At 36.2% G+C, this 5,506-nt stretch overlaps 1 long non-coding RNA gene across 1 annotated transcript; it reads right to left on the reverse strand.

Moving 5' to 3' along the window:
* Positions 1–1,617: 1,617 nt before the first annotated feature.
* On the reverse strand, positions 1,618–2,653 carry LOC147644832 (uncharacterized). The gene is made up of 2 exons (XR_015273264.1): positions 1,842–2,653; positions 1,618–1,782 (listed from the first exon to the last, which is right to left on the reverse strand). It is a non-coding gene; the product is annotated as an uncharacterized LOC147644832 (long non-coding RNA).
* Between the last annotated feature and the right edge of the window lie 2,853 nt (positions 2,654–5,506).

Here is a 5,506-nt window from a genome sequence, read left to right on the forward strand (position 1 = left end):
CTATTTCTCGCATGGTTAACAAAGACATAAACTTGCTGGGATTCATTAATTTGTGATCGAAGGTAGTCTCCTTATGTAACAAAGACGCTCTTCACGTCATTATTGACTCTTTTAGTGGAGTATGGTTCATGCCTTTGGAGTCCTCAATTTTGAGTCTATAGTAAGCGCATTGAATCTGATTGTCCTCCGTGGCTTAACCTGGGATGCTGATTTAAGATTGCCGTCTTACTCAAGTAGACTTCTCTTAGTTAATTTTCCCTCCCTAGCTGACCGTGGAACGATTCACGGGGACGTGGAAAGCCCCTGTCTGCTTGGTCAGCTCAATTTCCATGTTCCCCGACTAACATCTAGAACTTATTTTCCTTTTGTAGTACATCAGTGTAGGAGAGAGTTTGAGGTACATGAACCATTCAGGGTTTTATGTATCGATTACAATCGCCTCTTTAAGTATGTTGATGGCATTGAAAGCCTCTCTAAATTAAAAACCTTATTACTTGTAGAATTAGCTTGTAATGTATCCAAATTTTTCTCGTTATATCAATTATTTCCTTTCTCTCGCGTCTATCTATTTCGTAAACGTACCGTACGTCACACGGTTGGGCGGAAGGTGGACTTGGGATTCGCGACCGAAAAAACGAAATGAAATAAAATGTTTCGTTTTCAAACATAAAACAAAAAACAATACTTTTCCTCTTTTAATCACCAAACGAAATGTTACATTAAAGGAAGCCATCTGGTGGCGAAACGGAGTTCGCCGGCTTGATAGTATATGAATGAAATGAAAGAAGGAATTACTTACTTATTTTTGAACATAAATAAGTAAAATTTTTATTGTATTAATTCCTAGTGATCGAAGTTGTATCTGAAAAGGTATATAAACGTGTCGATTGGCGCTTATACACTATAGAGGCAAGTCTAGCTCAGGCGACGGGTATACTATACCGCGCCAAGCTCTATATAAAGCGGACCACAGACGTATTTCGGCATTCAGGCGGGCGGAAATTGGATAAGATAGTCTGACAACATCCAGTAGTCAGGAGCAAAGTTACTATTGGCTTCATTGTAGTTAGTTCCCTAGGTGATTTTCTTTCGTGGGTGATTTTTGAGTCCATTAATAAAATCTCTGTGGGACGACTTTTGATTCCAACAACAACTTCTTTCGTGGATGCTCTTTCGAGTCCAACAATTGCTTCTTCCACTTTGCTCGCGGATGACTTCCGGGTCTGACAACCGCAAACCATCGGGTTCCTAGCCGACACTAGGGACGGGATCGCACCGGTGTTATTCTTCTCTCTCTTCCACAGGTGCGTCACGACAACCAGAGCCAACCAAGACGAGCGAAGTCGAACGACGACCAACAAACCCAACTGCTGTAGCCGAAGCACTCCGTTAGATTTACTCCTTGTAACCACCTACAAGTAATAAACTAATTAAGATACTACTTACGGCATAAATCCGCGGTGTTTGGCTTGGAAAATCGGGTCGGAATCTCTTTCAGAAACTATGCCTGAAGCAAATATTTTCCTAAGAGGTATCTTGTTCGTCCCTCTGCTACCCAAACAACGACAGATCGTTACAACTAATTGACTTTGGAGAAGCCGCCACCGAAACTACAGGTTGGCTTATATACATTGTTTATTTTGAAAATAAAAGAATACATATTGAATTAAATAATTAAGTTCTTAATTCCTTAGGCAAATGCGCACAAAATTGTTAAAATAAGTACATAAAATGCATCCGCCAATGATATATTGCCCCTTTGAACAGCTGCTGGATGGTCTCCTAGATAATACAAAAAATTATTATTTATATACATATCTAAAAGATTTTTCTTGACTGACCTTTTAAAATGTGGACATTTACCGACTTTGGATTTGCGTTTGATGGTAAGCAGGAATATTTCCCTGAATCAGAAATTCGAGCACGTTGAATTAAAAGGTAAGATGTTGTTATGTCTCCCTTTTCTGTGATAACGGAAACTCCTCCCCGAGGGGAGTCATAGTTTATCTCCTGGAAATATAGCATTAAGGTTAGATAATATGTGAAATTGTTTGCATTTTACAAATTCAAAATCAAAGGTTTTTTAGGTTTTGTTTTTTTTATTTACAACTAAGTGAATACATTAATTTTAATTATATGAAAAACACATACTTTATAGAAGCTGGTTAAAAGTTTAGAGCTACTACTCCTACTACTACTATAAAATATTGGAAGCCAAGCAACCGGGACAGGTTAGATCTTTTTCACTAATTAGGGTCATTAATTTGATATTAGAAATTAGTGTTATCTTTAACCTGCCATTCTCTTAAAAGGGTTGGGTAATAAAAATTAATAATAGGGGTCGCTGATTGAATGGTGTGAGGTCACGTGAGAAACGTGTGTGAAAATGGCATCGGCTCACTCGATACGGATAAGAGTGCGACGGAGCAATATCGCAACGTGCTTAATCATTTTCTCGTGATCGAATACCACACAAACAAGTGATGAAGGATGATTTACGCTTCTGTCTGTTAAGGAAACAAAAAAGAAAACCCGTGCGATCTTTACCAAAATGGGATCATTTCTGTGTTATCACCTTCCACTAAAGGACATTCACCGGAGATCAAAAGCTAAAAAAGGATGGATGGTAAAAGGGTGCATTTATTTCATCCCCAAAAATATATTAGGCCTTTCACATATACCATTTACATTCTTCTTCAGCGTTCGCAAACAGTAACGACATGATTGAGAATTCAGGGGTTCAACGTAGAAGAGCCTATACAATGCACCCATTAATTAACATTTCTGACTCCCGAAGAATGAAAGTAGCTCGCCCAACCTTTCATACCTCCACAATGGTATGTGTCCGCACTCAAGAATAAAACGCTTTATACAAAAATTGTCCCTTCTTCTTTATCGTAAGAACAAATATTGTAAAATCATGCATTCTACCGCCACCATGCTTGACTGTAGGTTTTCGATTTTTATCGTGCAGCTCTGTATTTAGTTGACGCCAAGAATGTTACATTCCATCCGGCCCAATGTTAACCGAAAATGTTGATCTTGAACTCGTCTATTAAAATAAGATCATTCCAGAACGATAACGGTTGAGTTAAATTGCCATCGACAAATTAAAGCCTGCGCTTCTGATTATTCTGAGTAATAAAATGCTTTGTTAAAAGTTGTCTTTCCGCAATACGCGGCGGACGTTTTCCACTGGACTCCTTCTTCCATTTCATGCTCAAATCTAAAGAACGTTCTGGTGCCCAATTTTTGCAATTTATTAATTAATTTTTGCGTATAATTCGCCTCTTCCCCATCTATGTAAAAGTTTTTTTCTGAGCATTTTAGCCTTTATCTCAAAAACGATTTTCTCGAACGAAGCATTGGATGATATATTGGACAGTACTAGTGCTCAGATTGACCATTTCAACAATACTTAGATTAGTTTTTTCATTTTTTACATATATTGACGTTGGTGCACTACGGTCAGTACACTCAAGTGGCCGTCTGACACCAGGCAACTGCCTGTTTGGGTTAGGTGTTAGTAGGCGCGATGGAAAACATAGGACAGAATTCGAGGAAATTGACTACCAGCGTGCTGCCCCAGGTTGTTAGCTTGCATGTTTACTAAGTTTGATAGTATTAAAAATTTTAATTTGGAGATAAGTGTGTACAAATCATTATAGGAGGTTCTACAGTTGCGCAATACAAGTGGTATATAAGATCTAGTACTTCTAGATGGTACGTGGAAATTGAGCTGATTCAACAAGTCCGCACTTTCAACATCACCATGGATAGGATTATAAATATACGGTAAGTTTATTAAGAGGAGTCTATTTGAATAGGAAGATAATCTTTGGTTTGCATCCCAATTTAAACCGCGTAGAGCGAAACGTAAGAAGTTCTTTTGAACTGACTCGATGCGTTTACTATGGACGCCGTACTGAGGGCTCCAAACGCAGCATCCATATTATAAGGACAAACTAAAGAGATTGTAATAAAGTTTAATAATTAGTTCAATTTCTTGGTTTGTGCATTAGTGAATATTTATTTAACCATTCTGGCCAGGGCTCATTTCGTGAATGCCCTGCTTAACTTAAGAATATATTGGCTTGGCTTCCAATTGACAAAGCTGGACGAGCAGCGCTGCGGCCAACGCTTATGTATCTAAATATGTATATTAATGTATATATACCGCTGCAGAGCAGCGGTCAAAGCTTATGCATAGGTGTATATAGGCGGCGCAAGCAGCGGCCGCGCATGAAAGAGAGAGTTATATGCTCACATGATAATCGAATGATCGGCCGCGCATGCAGACATGGGAATATTTGGACATAAACAAATGCCACAATGTTGCAGTGATGTAAGTGGTACAGTGTGTACCCGTTATGTGAGCATACTACATCTCCCTCCTTTTAAAAAATAACGTAATCTATTTATTATCTATATTATTTTGAAAATTATAAAACTAGTAATTTGTTTTTTTTTTTTTTTGGTTAATATAGTAAATATTAAAAAAACTTAGTAAAATCGAAACTTGAAAAATTTATGCGACTATTTCCTATTATATATATATTGTTAGTATTTGTATTTCTATATTCAAAAGAAAAATTTGATGAAATTTTATTTTTTTTCTTACGAATGGAGGAATCTATTCTATAAAAATTTTTAATCTACTTTATGAACTGTCTGAGTTTTATTTTTTTGTATTTAAAATTGTTATATTATTATTAGGTTCTATCTTCTTTACCGTATAGGGTCCTGTATATTTAAAGTCTAGCTTATGATCTTTTTCATTATACCCTTGCAGGGTATTATAATTTCAGTCAAAAGTTAGCAACGCAGTGAAGGAGGCACCTCCGACCATATAAAGTATATATATTCTTTATCAGGATCAACAGCCGAGTCAATCTAGCCATGTCCGTCTGTCCTTCTGTCCGTGTGTCCGTTTCTTCGCAAACTAGTCTCTCAGCTTTGAAGCTGAATGAAACTTTGTAGTTTTGTAAAAAAAATATTATAACATTTTCAGTTTTCAACAGAATTTGATTAAATTTGAGATATATTCATGTTATTATACTCTACAATTTTGTGTAAAATTTTTTTTTTTTGAAAATCGGACCACTATATCATATAGCTCCCATAGGAACGATCGAGAAATTAATACAATTAAATTTATAACTTTTTCAGTTTTCAGCTGATTTTCATCAAATTTGAGGTATAGCCATTTTATATTAGTCTTAAATTTTGTGTCAAATTTCATAAAAATCATATAGGTGCCATACAAACGATCGTTTGATGTAGAGGAAAATGCAAATCTGTGAATGTAAAACTGCAAATATAATATGTATAGGTGAATGAAATGAAGGAGGTATTACTTTATTGTTTTTTAACACAAATATATATAATTTATATTGTATTTATTCTTAGTCATAGAAGATTTATCTGCAAGGGTATATAAACTTCGGCGTGCCGAAGTTAGCTTCCTTTCTTGTTTTTTAATAAAACCTGGTCCCCTTTTTTAATT

Source organism: Drosophila serrata, unplaced genomic scaffold, assembly GCF_035046125.1.
Source record: "Drosophila serrata isolate PLE 108 unplaced genomic scaffold, ASM3504612v1 contig_86, whole genome shotgun sequence".
Lineage (NCBI taxonomy): Eukaryota > Metazoa > Arthropoda > Insecta > Diptera > Drosophilidae > Drosophila > Drosophila serrata.